This window comes from Cyprinodon tularosa, unplaced genomic scaffold (assembly GCF_016077235.1).
Source record: "Cyprinodon tularosa strain WSP-4 unplaced genomic scaffold, ASM1607723v1 ctg447, whole genome shotgun sequence".
NCBI classification, from domain to species: Eukaryota; Metazoa; Chordata; class Actinopteri; order Cyprinodontiformes; family Cyprinodontidae; genus Cyprinodon; species Cyprinodon tularosa.
This window is the reverse complement of record NW_024039171.1, coordinates 312,292-328,370: the sequence shown is the minus strand read 5'-3', so window position 1 is coordinate 328,370 and position 16,079 is coordinate 312,292. Positions and strand designations below refer to the sequence as shown.

Sequence of the window (16,079 nt, the reverse complement as noted above, 5' to 3'; positions counted from 1 at the left end):
ACGCTGATTGGACGTTCGTTTGGTGAACGGCTCCAAATTTTCTTTAACGGAGAGTCTCCAGACTGATTAGCGAGTGAAATCTTGAAAGCTTGCGAGATCACGATGGTCTCACGAGGCTAAACCAGGAGACCTGTTGATCATCTCAAATGACTCATTTCAATGTCAAAGAGCAGCAGTTAAAGATTGATTCCTTCATCTCAAATAAAACCATCAGAAATGTATACCGATAACTTTGTGTTTCCAGTTACAAAAAGACTCGTAAGTTGCTCAGCTAAGCTTTATAAAGCCATAATCAAGTTAATGTTACATTTTTTTAAAAACACATTTATGTTTTAGCATTTATTTAGCACAGAAACAAACCAGGTTTATTGAAAAAAGTTATTTGATTTGGGCATTATAACCAAAACAATTAGGGGCATTTAAAAGCTATATTAACCTTTGACTTCTAGCTGATAATAAGTTTAAACACTTTAGCAGAAAATGAACTAACCTCCAGGTTTTTTTGTTTTTTTTACTGTACTCAGCAATGTCCCCAGTTGAGGTATTTCCTCACCCTTCAGGAATTCCAGAAATCTATTTCCATGCTGTCATAAGCCATGTTTATGGTCAGGCCTGGTGTCTCATTGTCTCATGCTGTAATGTAACGTAGTCATTTTGTGGGGTGTCCTGACCACACACACACCAAATATGGACGCTTGAATGCGGCAGGGAACCCTGCGTCTGAACAGCCAGCATTGCGGTTTCATTTGGCCTGCCTGAACGCTGAGCTACTGACCGTTCATCATATTTTATTGCGAGGGGATTCCTGTTGTGAGAAGGATTGTGTGCAGGGGCCATGTTTGGGTTTTCTTGTCTGATGTCTTAACTTTGAGGCTGATAAACGATGTGTCTGCATCTAAACCCAGGGAGCTTCTGCTGGACTCTACATCGGAGAACTGGGCCTAAAGACGAGGTCTCCACAGAAGACATTTCAGCTGGCAGGGTGTGGACAACAACAATAAGCTCTATCAAAGAGTGCTGAAAGATAATGAGCACTGAGATCATTTCCAACTATTCAGACTAGAATCTTTCTTTACAACAAAGGCACAGATATTTCTAGGAGTATTTGGCTTTTCTGACGTAATCAGGTCTTTCTTAGTTGGGATCATTTTTCTAGATATCAGAATGAAGTAGATTAGTTGAGAACTTTCCCTGATTTAGATCTTTCTGTTCAACCAGATCGTTTGGCTTCTTCACAGCTTTTCATTTATGCTGCTGTGACACAGCTTCTTATCCTACCACGTATCATAAAAAGCAGTACTGGAAGGGTTAACAAGACCCCAAAGGCCAAAACATGATAAAAACTACAAAACCCACAAAACAAGGACAACAGCATCAACACAACAACGGAGGAAGCTGCAACACCAGAGCAAACACCACGACATGAGAACAAAAAGCCACATGAAAAAATATATATAAAAAAACACATCGGCAAAAGTCGCATGATGATAATAAACACTACAGCAAGACAACAACATGAAAGCCACGATACGCCAAAAAAGCCACAATGTGAAAACAAAAGACACAACAGGACAGCAAAAGGTGCAACACAAGTCAAACATGGAGGTTATTCTATATTTTAAGACCGGTACCTGATCATTCACACACACATATATATAAATATATTATATATACACATATACATACATACATGTATATATATCAGTCAAGAGGCCAGAAAAGATGATGAATTCCTTCATCAACTGCATCAGGGTATTGCAAATTAACTATGTTTTTGATAAAAATCCTTTAGCTAAAATGCCATCAGAACGCTGATAATATTAAGTGTGTCTCAGCCCCCCCCTTCAGTGTCCACCATATTGGATCAGTCCATTTGCTGCACATGTTCAGAAAGGTCCAAACAGACAGCAGCAAACCATTTGAAAACAAACCATGCAAAGAGCAGTGTTAACTTAGCGCTTTAGTCGCTATATTTAGCCACTTTTCAGACTCCTCTAGCACTTTGATTTCTAAAAAGCTCCTAGCCCCAAATCTAGAGACTTTTTTCTGCTACTGGAGACTTTGGAGACAACATCTAAAAGCAGCGAACTCTGCTCTCCAGAGCGAGTAGATTGGTAACCCCGCCTCCTGCTCTCCTCTATCTTGTCTGCTGTCATGATTCATGCAGCATGTAGCAGGTGGAGTATATGTGGGCATCCGGACATATACATGGTTTCAAATACAGTCATTTTCGTGTGGTTGGAACCCTAACTGAAACGGGGCTCTCATTACTGTAAAAGCAATTTTAAGCAATCTCTGATGGAGTATTTTATTCCGTAAGTTTTCCTATTCACCATTTAAGTAAAAAGCAAATTGGGAACTTTAGATAAACTAAAGTATGAAAAACTGTTATCCAGAGTGAACCTCACTTCATTTTAATGGCCAGTGGTAGTTAGTGGCGAATAAATCAGTCTTTTAATTTCTCCTTATTGCATAAATATATCTGGATCTATCAGAGGTGAATATATTACTAATGATTATTACTCCAGTAGAAATATCAATCCTGCTGTTTGAAACACTTTTATAGAAGTTAGAGGATCAACTTCACCTTTTTACTCCAGTAAAAGTGTAAAATAACCATTTTTAAAACTACTTAAAGTATAAAAGTAAAAAATAATGCAGGAGAAATTGTTAAGGAGAGAAGCTTTACTGCTCCACCCTATTAAAGGAACATTTTTCTACAATTCTGGATGATAACTTCCTTAGACTTTATTTTATTAGTTTTATAAATAATGGTAACAGGTTGGGGCAGCACCGAGTCCAACCACAAAGAAATTAATTGTCTGGATGAAACTAATTATTTTGGTGGTTTTTTATTTATTTTTTTAAATACCAACAAAACTAACAAGAATATTTTTCTAAATGTAAGGAGTAGAAACACTGGAAAAAAAATCTAAATCTAGATAAGTTTTTCTTAAAATAAGTGCATTTGTTCTTGGAGTCAGGAAGTAAAAAAAAAGACATTTTGTCAATGGAGCAAAACAATTTACATTTAAAATAAGAAAACGCGATTGCATTGTCTGATTTCAAGTGCATATTAACTAATTATCTTATTCTAAGAGTAAAAATATTCATTTAATTGGCAAATCATCTCATTAACCTGCTCAAATTAAGGGTAATTACACTTCATTAAAGACATTTTTACTGATTTTTAGATTGTTTTTCCAGTGAAATTAAAAGTTATATAGAAAGTAATTCCTCCAGTAAACTATAGATAATATTTCTACTGAAGTATTTGTACTTTGTTATTGGACCCGTGTGGTATCTATAAATATCCTGTCAGGGTTTGCCCTTGGTGGAGGACCTGCGCTGCCCGTCTTCACGTCTGTCCCAGTTTATCAGGAAGGACATGCAGGCGACTCATTGAGGCCCGGACGCCGTCGCTCGGCCAACGCCGCTGGCTTTAAGCATCCAACGCTTCCTGTGGCACTTTGTGAGTAGAATGAAAGGTATTTCCTGTGAGTCGCCGCCCCTCAGACCTGCGGGACTGAAGCACAGCTGTCCCATCTCAATTCAAGCCCCTTCCCTGCTGAAAACGGGACTTTTTCTGCCTTATGCTTACGGTTTGCTGGCCTACTTTGGCGACATCATTTCCTCAGGGTCTTTTTTATTTCTGTGACATGTTAGGAGTGACAAGCTGTGAGGCGCGCAGCCAGACTCATAACCTATTTCTAAGGTTTAACTGGAACATGACTTCCTGATATTACCAGTTCGTACATTCAGCCTGAACATCTATAAGCTTCTCGTTTCATTTCTGGCTCAATATTCGCTTTTGATCAATAATTTTTTTTTTTTTTTTTTGGCACAGATCCTGATTTTAAACTAATTTCTTAATCTCAGACCGACCAATCCAGTTATAGGAAATAACAGGAAGAACCACGACTCAAGCTTTAGCCCCACAGTGAGACTGTTCAACAATAATAAGATGACCTGTGAAGAAAGTTTTCACGCCCCACTATGACAAACTGAAGGTATTTGGTCACAATGATGAGGATTATAATGGGGGGGGGTAAAAATCATCCTGCATCAATTAGAGAGCACGGTGGTGGTAGTATCATCATCAGTTAAATGACATCATTTAGCTGCCATGCTCCTCCGCTGGGCCTCATTTTCACACAAAATATTCTTTGCAGTGAGTGATTAAAGTGATTATAACAAAATCCAAATGCATAAAGAACAGAAAACAGGAATAAAAAAATAAAAAATACAATTAGAACAACTTTAACAGCAAAAAACAAGAAAGCCAGTTAAAGCTCAGATAATTAGCTTTAACTGGGTTATAAATATTGTTATATTGTGTTCCAATTCTGTATTAAACAAGTTTTGTTTTTTTACAGATCTGATATAAAAATCTTATCATAAATGTTGCTTCTTTAATTAGCAATAAATGGTTAATTATGACAATGAACATCAATAAACACTGCATGAAAAGTGGGATTTTCGTCAATATGCGGCACTGTAGATTGTCGTGGAACTTCAGGTTAGCGGCAGTTTACGACAATTTGCAGGCTTCGCCGAAAACTCGCGTAAATTGTCAGAAATTGACGTGGACTCTCTTAGGCAGTGTTCCCCCCATGCCTCCCCCCCATGGAATTCTAGGGGAGGCTTTAACATGTAAATGAACATGCTGTGAGCTATACAAATGCAAATCAGGGTTGCAGGGGGGGTTTTACTCCAAGTGACATTTTTCTGAAAGGTAAGAATACAAAGAGATCAGGCTCAGTATAGCCTCTTACATTTTAGCTTGAATTGATTTATTTAATTAAAGTATAGAGACCAAACCTGATCTTTAGCTGACAGAGCAATACATTTAGAGCAGTAATTATAAAAAAAAAAAAATTGCATTTAAGATAAAAAATAAAATGTTGTCTGTCAATATGCTCAATTCACAATTACTTAAGTGGAAAAGTTTCAAGAAATGAGTCTGAGATGATTCACTTTATAACATGGCGCATTATCCTGTTGGAAGTAGCCATCAGAAGATTGGTACACTGTGGTCATAAGGTCCGGCACAGATCAAGATCCGCAATTGCAATCGCACCAAACAGGAAAAAGAACATCGACAAATTCCGGTTCGTCAAATTAAAATATAGCAGCAACAGATCGGTGACTAGAAATTATAGCACAATTCTTATATATATATATATATAAAAAAAAAAAAAACTAACACCGTTTATTTAAATGATTGGATCCAAACTATTGGTTATTCACCAACGAGGACGCAGATTTCTCATCACCATCAAAATATTTATTTTATACCGAGGGACTTAAACTTTAATCAAATCCATTCAAAAGAAACTTCTTATTACAGGAATGAAAAGAGATGCTGAGTTTGGAAGTAGAGAACAAGTTCATTCAAAAAAAGCAGTTTTGAATTATTCTTATCCCCGTTACAAAAATCTACAAAAATATATATATATATTTGGGCAGAAACTGAACATATGCTGGATGATGGTGGGATTTTTTTAATATGTCATATTAAATTAAGCGCTCACAGGGTTCATACAGGAATGAGTGACTCTAATTTAATGCTATTTTAATGCTATTTGAAATGATTTTTAATGCCATCAACAAGAACCATGTACACAAGTTATTAGTGTACATGAAATATGAAGGAGCTGCAAGCAGAGTTCCATGACTCCTGTATGTATGTAAACACACACACATACACACACACACACACATATACGTATATATATATCCTCTAGCTTTTCTCCTCCTGGAGCGATATAATATATCTGACGAAATTGTTTTTATAAGCATTTTTTATTAAAGAATTATAAATACTTCGATAAACATATTTAAATAATTTTAGTGCCAATTAAGGCCTTGATAAAAAAAAGAAAAAAAAGAATGATTTTTTAATTATTTTTATTGATCCGCGGAAACTCTGGTTCATCTCGCGCATGCTCTGTACGATCTCCAAGAAACTCAGAGCGGCGCGGTGTGCAGCCACAGTGGAGGATGTATGCTTTGCTTTGTGCAGCGGTCTGGAGCGGAGAATGGGGGATTTTGGGGTAAAACTCCTCTTGGACGCGATGGCGACTCTGCATCGAACAAGACGAACTCAAAGAAGAGATTCTAGCGGTAAATATATGTTCGATTACTGCCTGCTAGGCTAAAAGCAGCCTAGTCTAAGCTACGGCTAATAGCGGCTAATAGTAGCCTTGCAAGAACAAGCTTTATTAAAGTGTATTTTTTGTGATTCACAGGAAGCAGTACGCCGTCTTAACAACTCGGAGACTAATTGCAGGCGCTATGAACCGGAGCAAGGGTAAGATTTAAAGAATATGCTTTCATTCTGCGGTAAAAGGCAATGGATACGGATGGATACCGATCATAGCTTTACATTTTGTTTTCACAGGCCTCCTATTTGCTCGGAGCCATACAGCAAGTCCAGATTTGCACGATGTTGTTAAAGACGACATTGTGTGTAAGTGACTTGTTTTAATGTTTTCTCCTTCCTTGTTACTGTGACTTGCGTTTGATTTTTTATTCATACCACTCTCATTTAATTGTTTTCCAGCTGCCTGTAAGACGTATTTTCAGACGGTACGCAGGAGCTTCAGATATACGCAGCCAGCCACACGCTGCGTGCGGAGGCAATCTGCTCGGAGTCGGGCCAGAAGAAAGAGGGTAAGACTTTATTTGGTGACTATTTTTCAGGTGCATTAATAGATGTGTTGTGTCCATACGCAGTGCGCTGATTCATTGTTTTTTTTTTTTTCAGCTGCTGAAAGCGAGGCAGAGTGTGCTAGCAGATGAGGAAGTGGGATTCAGCGTCTGCACATCGGACCTGCCTCGGAGGGAATGCTGCCAGTTACCTCCAACCCCAAGGAAGCAAACGGACAGATCACGGACTTTTAATTTTTAGAAACGCATGTGTTTGGATACGCGTTGTATATAGTTGTGTGTGTGTGTTTTAATAAAGCTCTTTCTTTGCATAAACAGCTTCCTGGCAAATCTTCATTTCCTGTATAAATTCATTCATGTCCTTGATGGTAGCATAATAATTGTGTAGTAGTGTAGGATAACATAAATACACACCATATGAATGAATAAATATATGAATGAATAAATAAATATATATATATATATATATGAATAAATATATATATGTAAATTTATATGTAAAAATATATATATGCCAACCAATCACGAGCGACTTTACTTGTTTAAAAAGAAGTGGTTCCGTCCAATACTCAGTAAGAAAATTAAAGCCTGGCGTGGCCACGTGTGGTTTTGCTGCCAATCACGAGCGATTTCATTTGTTTGAGAATAGTGGTTTCAGCCAATACTGAGAAGGTTATTCAAGCCAGACCTGGCCAGCCGCGCGGGTTTGCTGCATTCATATGCTAATTAGGGCCATTAGTACAGCTGATCGCTCTCCACATACGTCATGGTACGTTTCCGACAATTTGTGGCACGACAAACGCGGACAAGCACGGGTTGCAAATTGTCGGAAACTGATGAAAATCAGGCAGATCTTCGGGAGTTTACGGGGGTTTACGGGGACGAAAATCTCACTTTTCATGCAGTGAAAAGGCTCAGTCTGTGTGAAATCAACCTGTAATGTCTCAGTTTTTAACCCGAGTCATTTAAATAAATACAATTATTAGTAATATTTTATTTAATTAGATTTCCAAAATAAATTCCAACTCGTTTCCGAGTCTTTTCTACTAAAGTTCCTTGTTGGCAGTCTGACTGTTTAGAAGTTGGTCAGACTGCATGAGAACATGAACATTTTTATAGTGAGTGAATGTGTGATGATTAGCAGTGAGATCAGTCAAGTTAAACTTTGAATAACTCGGTTAAAGCTGATATTTTTTCAGGCTCCTGGAGAAAAACATCCAACCCTTCCTGTCTTCATGGCTGGATGATTGGAAATGATTCAACTGCAGGGTTTGACCACAATTTACGACATTTTCTGTAAATGTATGGAGTGAAGTTTGTTCCATTATTTTTTATAAATGAAAAAAAAAAAAAGAAAATGGAATCCAAAATTAAAGTGAAAATGTCTTAACCCATTTAGGCCGGGAAAGCATTACCGCATTTCTACCATTCAAGCCGGGGGCGCTGTTGCGTAATTCTACCATTGACGCCGGGAGAGCATATAAGTCAAGCAAGAAGAAAGAAGTTTTTTTCAAGCAAACATGGAGGAGTTTGACAGAGAAGAGTTGTCTGAAGGCAGTGATTTTGAGGAGTGTGTCGGCTTTGATGACGGTATAGATGAAAATGATGACTTTGAACGCGCTGAACCAATCGAACTACCACCGCAATGCACGGAGTGTTTTCAACCGCACACCTGGAGTGAAAGTTGATTTGCCTGCAGACCCCACACCGCTGCAGGCATTTGAGCATATTTTTAATGAAGAACTTTAGATGCATCTTGTTACCGAGACGAATAGGTACAGTGACCAAACAAACCAAACTCCAACATGAGCAAAGATGGCAAAGTGGTCACCCGTGACTGTGACGGAGATGAAGACATTTATTGGGCTGTGTATGGGCATGGGACTTCTTGTGTTGCCAGTACGAAGAGATTATTGGCGACAGAGTAAATCTCTCTTCAGGACGCAGTTCCCCCAAAATATGTCCCGGGACAGATTTGTGGCCATCTGGAGGTAAGTTGTATTGCAATTTATAACACAGACATATGCATTATTATGCATAATAATACTGTTAATAAGTAATCATCAGATAGTTATTTATGTAATGTTTGTTCTTTATTTTAAAAACGTTTTATATTGCACATTCTCAATGAAGACATGATCACATATGGAAAAAATAAAAGGTTGAATTTTTTTTTTTTTCTTTTTGATTACTGCTTTTCACTTTTTTTTTTTGGAAGAATTTCAAAGATAAAATATATTTTGAGTTCTATCTGCTACAGAAGCTGAGATATCAATAATTTACTAGGCGTTGACACAGTTGCTGAATTTACAGAAAAACTTCAGGTTTTAGGGGTATTTTTTAAAATCGGCCATAGGTTTTTAAGGTGTTTTTTCCAGGCGTTTTAGGCCTAAATGGGTTAATAAAAAGCTTTTTTCTTAGCTTTTTCATATCTTTCAGAAATTTGTCTTTTTTTATTTACAGATTTTCAATTCTTAGATTGTGTTTTACAGATCAAATTCTCTTCACTTCTTGGAGCGAAGTAGAATTTCTATTTGTCAACATGGAAGTTAGCAACATGTTTTTATTGGTCTAACAAAATTCTTAAGAGAATGCTTTTATTAAAAACGTAATCTGAAAGAAATAAAATTTTAATATCTAACATAAAAAAATGAAAATGTCTAAATTTTCTTCCTATTTGATTTCCAAAGTTTAATTTCCGGATTGTACTTTTTGAAATTTCCATTTATATAAATACATTCTTTTGTTAGTTTTTACAAAACATGTTCTTTATAACAATAATGAGGGGGAAAAAAATCACTCCATAGACCAGTTATCAAACTGTGACCACATATCGTCAATCAGAAACTGACTTCACTGTCTTCAGCTGAGTTTTAGCGTTTATTTGTTGGAACAGCTGCTGATGAATCCGCCTCCAACAATCAGGCTTCTAAACTACTGAAGCAAAATAAATAGAATTTTATTTAATAAAATTAATTATTTCTAATCGTTTTTTGATGTTTAATTTTGTTGACCATTCTTACATGTTTTTTTAATTTGTTATTTACATATTAATCAGTTAGCTGCTACCAGCATGATATCATAATGATCATTAACATACGTTTGACTTGATCTGCTTTAAATGACCTTTAATCTAAAACGGATTCTTTAGAAAACCGAAAAAGCCGATTTCAGCAATGATCCTGTGAGGAGAAATGAAACCAGAAGTTTTCCAGTTTTCACACCGATTTATGCTAAACAGCCTTCATTATTTCAGCCTGGAGAGAAACAGTCCTAACAGACAACCTGCTGCTTTTATCTTAAAGCCATAATCCAGCTGATAATCCCACTAATCTATCAGCGAGACCTTCCCTTCATTTCTGACAATGACTATTGACTCAAACCAGATGACGAGTTGTTTTGTGTCCAGATTAGGAGGAAAATAAAGAGAGCAAACAGTCAAAGGAAGGAGGCGATGGTTCAAGTTCATTTTTAGCTCTTTATCAGGAAGAAGCGACAGAAAGGTTGGAATGAGAGAATCTGTTCAGCGCTTTGCAAAAGTGACAAAAACGAGCCAAGAATGTTACTTTTTGCCTTTCTTATTTTGGTATATTTGGTGACATTAGAACAACAAATCACTACATTTATTCTGTAGCCTGGGTGCCATTCCGAACTTAGTCCCGCCCACAAGGTTTGAGGTCGGGAAGTTCGGTCTGGCTCTGCTCCATAGTAGCGCGAGTATGATCGCCCACCCTCTGGCGATCCAATCAAATTGTCAGGACGGGCTTTATACGATGATGGACAGATGATCAACAGTAACGTAATCAACCACGTCACCAAAGCGCGCTTGGGTGACAACAACAATGGCTGCCGCTGGAGAGTTGAGGTGAGTAGATTCTACTATTAGGTCTGTTCTAGAAGATATCGACAGCAAATTCATTTTAAAAGAGGAACAGAGAAACGCGATCAAGGCTCATCCTCTTATTCTAGGCGTGCAACTGCACGCTTTGATTTTTGTTGACAACAACTATGCGTCGCTTAACATACGTCACGCACTCCGTTGCTCTTATTGGTTGTAGGTCTATCCAATTGAGTGCAGAGGCATTTTTTTTCCTGGTCCGTTCAAAACACGCCCCATAATCACAGCTCTATGGAGCAGCATCAGACTCATATTCTGACTAGAATTCGGACTACGTCAGGCAATTTATTCTGGATTTTATGCAGTAAAAAAAAGGAGCTCAGAATGAAAAATCTCAAAGTTTAGAAATGTGGCAAAATGATAAATGACCGATCTACTTTTACAGCAAACCTGGTCTCTAATACCTGTTTCCCACTGGGGGGAAAAACCAGTTTAAGCCTGGGAACGATGGTGGGAACAGCTCACCGAGTCTACCCCGGTCAAACGACTCGGCAAGCGACCCGCGTTAAAATCGCCTTTGCTCTTTGGGTCCCTTTGGGCGTCTGGGGCTTTGGGTCTCCCGGCGCTGGACTCAGTGCTCTGCGGGGGGGCATGTCTTTGGCTCTTCACAACCACTATTGAGCATTTTTCCTGTTAATAAACTTTACATGCAGAAGTGCACTCTGACTAACGACTACAGGTGTTTGGTTCCAGGTACTCAGAGATTCACTTCCACACAGAAAGCCCATATTCTGATCTTCAGGTAACACAGAATACATGTCAGATTAAATAATACTACTGATACTTCAGCGATAGTATCAAGGTGTTACTTTACTGTATCTCGTATATCCGTTTGTTGTGCTGTTCTTTTTTCATCTCTTTGCAAGTGATGAAGCACAATGAAAATGTTTTATGATTATCTTCCTTTTTATCTCCTCTTTCTTTCATATTTTCTCCTGTTCCCTGTTCTACTTACATTGCAGTGTCCATATAATCTGTAAAACTCCCTGCATAATTATAATAAAGCTATTTATATGCATAAATCCAGCGGAACACTATGAAGATAGCCGTACTGCTCCACTGGTGAAAGTAAAATCTGTTGGGCTCTTTATGGCTTCAAGACAATTATTCTTATTGCCACATCGCCAGACAGGACACTGTAAAAAAATCCCCTCTGCTCCGATTGGGATGCTGTGGGAACACAAAAGCCAGGAGGAACTGCTGATTTACATGACACCATTGAACGCACCATTGAACGCAACGTACGGACTATTTTAAAAATCTGTCTGAAAAAGAGAAATTTGAAAAACAAAGTTCCAAAATTTCTGAAAAGTAAAATATGAAAAAAGTCATTCTAAAAAAATGACAAAGTTGCTCTAAAAACCTTTTTTACTTTTTTGATTAATACATTTTTCACATTTTTTTTTTTATGAATTACATTTAGCTTCAAACTCCCATTTACTAAACACGTCTTTGCATGCAACAATAATGGAACAAAATTATCTCCATACACCAGAGTAACACATTTAATCCTCCGCACATGACTTTAGATTACAAATGAATGAATGCAGATTGTTTTGCATGATCTGCTTCAGTCTAATGAGTCATCCTTCATCGGTGACCTCATGTTACATTAAACTAATCAATCTTTTAACATCCTGTTAGCGTTTTATTGACCTGCACAGTATTTAAATCCACAAGTCAGAGTCTAATTGAGGAATGTGTCTGAAACGAAGGGAGGAAAGCGGACGTAAGGGATTGCTGCTAACGGCAGCTGATGTGTGTCAGAGCAGCTTTGGACCATCAGGGGGAAAAAGTCAGTAGTTCTGATAAAAGAGGATGATCACCATGATGTGGAATTTCCACAGATGGTTGAGGTCCTGCTCCTTTATCTGCTGCTCTAAGTTAAGAACGAAGGACGCTCTACGTCAACGATCAACGGAGTTTCTGAAATATTTTGATATGAGTCACGCCGATTTATTATTTAACCTCAATAGAAGATGCATGGCTGGAAAACACTTATTTTCTAACTATGCAAACTTTTATAATAAAAAAACCTGAAGTTAACAGCATGTGCATCTTTCTGACGACATAAGGAAGTCTCCATGTGTTGGTCAGCCTCCATAGGCTGAGATAACCGTTAATGAAGCGACATTAAAGGTCAGAGTTCACCGTCCTGATTATTAACCAGCGCTAGCTGGTAGCTCGCTCTGTCCCCCATTAGATAAGCCTCGCCATCGATAACGGAGCTGCTCTCAGGGCCGCCAGCAGAACAGAGGCTCTAATCGGGTCCTAATCAAACCTGATTAGAGTCAGAATTTAAAAAAAGGGTTTAGATCAAAAAGCAGTCAGATTATTGGTCTCCTAATTACTGCTTCACTGGTTTATTGAGTCATTAAATACAGAGAAAATTAAATATTACGCAATATTACTGCATTCTAACTGCACAAGAAAATCTATGCAGCGCATAAAATATAATCCAACATAAACTGTAATTCAGTTTGACTGTATAATTTGTTTTTTTAATTAAAAGCAGCAATGAAAATAGGAGAAATTCGGTGGCTGCATGATTTAGATGTGAGGAGCTGATCTAACAGCTTCTGGGTTTAAAGAAAGTTAAAAACAATCCACTGGACTTTTCTTTTTTTTTTTTTTGGAGTTTGTTTCCGAGTTTGAAGACGTTTCTCTTCCATCCAGGAAGATTTTTCTATTTGAAATGTCAGAAATGAGTTCCAGGTTTTATCCAGTAGCTTTATGCAAAGCCAAATACCAACAATCCATAGGCTAACAAAGAGACCAAACCACCCCCGGTCTAGAGGGGGGGACCCGTTCCTCTGGTTTAATTTGCATGTTTTCTGAAAATTAACAAGGCTTTGATTTAGCTGCTGGAAAAAACCTGGAGCTCAACGCTATTTCTGACATTCAAGCGGGGAAAGGAGATTTATTTAAGAATTTGAAATTAGATTTTACCACCAAACCAGGAATGATGAATGTGGATAAAGTGGGACGCTTTGAGAAAATATAGCTTCTGGTGAAATGGAGCAGGGACCCCCTATTTCACACATATACTGTATGAAATAGTGTTCTATCAAACTGGTTCTATAGTCACTCTATTACAGATGGAGTAATGTAACTAAAGTAATCCCTCCCTGGGATTATTAAAGTATTTCTGATTCCTGGTTGATGGGACAGGTGTTGTGAATGAAACGGTGTCCAGCTTGAAAGAGCTCCTGTGTGTCGCTGAATGTGAGCATTGATGACTGAAGGACATCTTCTGCCTCCGTTTATCTGTTTACTACAGTCTGTTGAATTCATGTTAATGTGGATTTAAAGACATTTCAATTAGTGGAGAAAAAATGCAGGAGGGAATATTAAAAAAGTCTAATCAACCAAAACTTTGGCGACCCCCATGCAGTACCTCTGTAGCCCCCTAGGGGCTGCGAACCTCATGTTGAAGACCTCAGCTTTAGACCTTTAATTTCTAGAGTAAGGAAACATTTTTAAAACCTCGTAATCTTCACATCACAGGAGACAATCTGAACACAGAAAAGCTTCTGAAGCAGTTTGAGATTAATTTTAGAAACAGGAGATGATCCACCTGGTCCAACCTGGCTGCAGAAACCTGCTCAACGACTTACTGTTACGCATTATTTAGGTTAGAACTCGCAAATCATGGATGCTTTTGACAGAATTCAAATGATCTAGATTAATTCAGTGATTACAGTGAGATTAATCTAGATTAAAAAAATTATCTATACCCACCAAGGTGATGTCTGAAAGGTTGAACGTCTCCTTCCTTCCAGAGCAGGACCCTCACCTGATTGGTTTAGCCCACTAAACGTCTCGCCAACTGCGACATCTTAGTTTTTGGTTTTATTTTTTATTTAAAGCCAAATCACTTATATTAAAGCAGAATAATGAAAATTGTTGCCGTAATCTGATTGTGTGATTAAGCTGCATTACCTAATCCTGGTTTATAATAGGCCTAATGTTGCGGATGCGGATGTTGCCAACAGTGAACTCAGACAGGCTGTGTTTACGCCCAAAAACAGGGAAAATCAGTGGAAACGCTGGTATGGAGTTCATTTTATTACATTATTTTTGCAACACTTTTTGTAAATAAAACCGAAAATTTACCAGAAATGTTTCGTCAATGGAAATTTGGGAATAAAACTCTTAATAAAAAAAGTTTTGAAAGTTACTTTGATGTTTGCTCAGATTTATTTTTATCAAATTATTTAATTTTAAATCTGTTTTTTTATGTTATTAGTTCAGCATTTTGTCATGTGTCCCTTTTTGTGTTTATGTGAATGTTTTTTTTTTCAAACTAATTTTTAAGATTTTCATTCCTTTCTTCTCTTCTGGGGGCGGGGCTTTCCTCTGGAGCGAGGAGCAAAGACGCATTTCTATTGGTCAGTACTAGCAACAATATTTTTATTGGTCAAGAGTGAGCATTTGTGTTTGAAGTAAAAACAAATATATATTAAATATAAAATATGTTTAAAAACAGGAAAAAATAATGAGCAAATGAAATCTGGAAAAATACAAAAAAAACAATAAAAAGAAAAATATGAGAAAACTGCAGTTTGTTTTTTCTTGGATTTCATTTTTTTTAGATATCTAGATAGATAATACTGTTGCTTACAATAAAAATGGAACAAAATTCACTTCATAGATGGAAAAAAAACAAAGTTGTCAAATTAAAAGCTGCTTTTGACCGTGTGTATAAATAATTATTTTCTGTAAAGGTTATAGAGCTGATTAAAGCATCGGGGGGGGGGGGGGGGGGGGGGGCATGGTAGATCCCGTCTACAGACAGTTTAGGATCATCGGCAGATGGTCCAATGGAGTCTAGACACAAATCCAGACACACGGAAGATTCTAGAAAACTTATCCCACCTTCAGTGACAACTTCACAACTTTATTCAGCAAACGGAGCAAAGACAAATTTTTATATTAACATTATGTTGGACTTAAAGTGAAAATAATGTAAAAAAGTTCATCCAAAAATAAAAATGTTTTAAGAGTCAATTGATACATTGTTTCTATTTCTGTTTTTTATTTTATTTTTCAAACTTATTTTGACATTTTTGTCTACAGATTTGATCATTTCAGCTTAATTTTTTTTGGTCATTTCAGCTTAATTTTTTTTTGGTCATTTCAGCTTAATTTTTTTTCAAATGTATGTTTTTGAATTTTATTTATTTTATTTTATTACATTTCTCTTTTACAGATTGCATTCTTATAAATTTAATTTTTTAGATCAAATTCTATTTCACTTCGAGTCCAAAACAAACAATTAAAAACGTTTTTTTTTTACGTTCATTTCAGACCAGTTGAAATGCGTCGAGTGCAACGAGATAATTGAAATGCAAAATAAAAAGAATTTATAAAACTCAAACTGAAATTAAGACATTTAAAAAAAAATAAATGTAGGACATTGGTCCATGCTGACCAATAGAAAAAGGAAATCCCGCCCACAGAAATAAAGAGAATACAATCTTGAAAATACAAGAACAAATGTAAAATG

The 16,079-nt window shown here is 37.0% G+C and overlaps 1 protein-coding gene across 1 annotated transcript in view; it reads right to left on the bottom strand.

The window, feature by feature from the left end:
* LOC119793251 (synapsin-3-like) overlaps positions 1–16,079 on the bottom strand; it is a 152,415-nt gene that overhangs the window by 50,155 nt on the left and 86,181 nt on the right. The gene's annotated exons all lie outside the window — the stretch shown is intronic.